This window comes from Engystomops pustulosus, unplaced genomic scaffold (genome assembly GCF_040894005.1).
Source record: "Engystomops pustulosus unplaced genomic scaffold, aEngPut4.maternal MAT_SCAFFOLD_182, whole genome shotgun sequence".
Classification (NCBI taxonomy): Eukaryota; Metazoa; Chordata; class Amphibia; order Anura; family Leptodactylidae; genus Engystomops; species Engystomops pustulosus.
In genome coordinates, this window is record NW_027285062.1 from 82,501 (window position 1) to 84,354 (window position 1,854).

Consider the following 1,854-nt stretch of genomic DNA (forward strand, 5'->3'; position numbering starts at 1 on the left):
TAAGGTATTCTCTCGCTGGCTAAGAGAGCGTCGGAGCGGACCTCTGCGCGCCGCCGGCGGCGCCCCCCCCCCCCCCCCCCCCCCCACCTTCTCTAATAAACCTCGAGGGGTGCATTACTCGTCGGTGGGCTTAATTTTCGGGGGTGGGCTTAATTTTCGGGGGCGGGCTTAATGCTCGGGGGGCGGGCTTAATGCTCGGGGGGCGGGCTTAAGTCTGGTGGGTTGTCGGAAGGTGCCCAGACGGCAGTGGAGCTGCCTGATGGAGGAGCAGGGGGCTTCGCTGCGTGTAGCCGTGTAGCGAGCGCAGTAGTGGCCGGTGAAGGGGGCGCGCGTGTGCCGGCATGCCCCGAGAGCGAGAGCCGGAGAGAGCAGTGTGCCTCCGTCATTGGCGAGAGCCAGCAGGCCCGCGGGCAGCACACAAAGCATAAAGTCATGGATCATTGGGCAAGGGCGGCGAGTGATGCAGAGCATACATAGAGTGCCGTGCAGTGGCAGACATAAGCCGCGTAGAACGTAGGCGCGGAGCAGAGGCCGGAGGATGTCAGAGAGTGTGGCCGGCGAGGGGTGCACCTCTGCGGGCATGCCTCCGACGTCTAGCCCCCGTTGGTCACGGGGGTTCAGCCAAGCACGCGCCGCCGGCCCCGCAGAGCTGGTTCTCGCCTGGAGTGCGAGCCTTGCCCCGTGCATGGACTTCCGAAGTGATGACGTCAGCGGGAGCAGCCGCTCGGCCGTATCCGGCGGCATGTCACTGTTCCCCGGCCAGACTTGGCGGCAAGTCCCGGGGACGAACAAGCCCATGGAAGTAGGGGCTCAGCGGGAGCAGCCAGTTGGCCTATCCGGCCACATGTCACTGTCCCCCGGCCAGACTTGGCGGCAAGTCCCGGGGAGGAACAAGCCCATGGAAGTAGGAGCTCCGACTTCCAAAGTGATGACGTCAGCGGGAGCAGCCGCTCGGCCGTATCCGGCGGCATGTCACTGTTCCCCGGCCAGACTTGGCGGCAAGTCCCGGGGACGAACAAGCCCATGGAAGTAGGGGCTCAGCGGGAGCAGCCAGTTGGCCTATCCGGCCACATGTCACTGTCCCCCGGCCAGACTTGGCGGCAAGTCCCGGGGAGGAACAAGCCCATGGAAGTAGGAGCTCCGACTTCCAAAGTGATGACGTCAGCGGGAGCAGCCGCTCGGCCGTATCCGGCGGCATGTCACTGTTCCCCGGCCAGACTTGGCGGCAAGTCCCGGGGACGAACAAGCCCATGGAAGTAGGGGCTCAGCGGGAGCAGCCAGTTGGCCTATCCGGCCACATGTCACTGTCCCCCGGCCAGACTTGGCGGCAAGTCCCGGGGAGGAACAAGCCCATGGAAGTAGGAGCTCCGACTTCCAAAGTGATGACGTCAGCGGGAGCAGCCGCTCGGCCGTATCCGGCGGCATGTCACTGTTCCCCGGCCAGACTTGGCGGCAAGTCCCGGGGACGAACAAGCCCATGGAAGTAGGGGCTCAGCGGGAGCAGCCAGTTGGCCTATCCGGCCACATGTCACTGTCCCCCGGCCAGACTTGGCGGCAAGTCCCGGGGAGGAACAAGCCCATGGAAGTAGGAGCTCCGACTTCCAAAGTGATGACGTCAGCGGGAGCAGCCGCTCGGCCGTATCCGGCGGCATGTCACTGTTCCCCGGCCAGACTTGGCGGCAAGTCCCGGGGACGAACAAGCCCATGGAAGTAGGGGCTCAGCGGGAGCAGCCAGTTGGCCTATCCGGCCACATGTCACTGTCCCCCGGCCAGACTTGGCGGCAAGTCCCGGGGAGGAACAAGCCCATGGAAGTAGGAGCTCCGACTTCCAAAGTGATGACGTCAGCGGGAGCA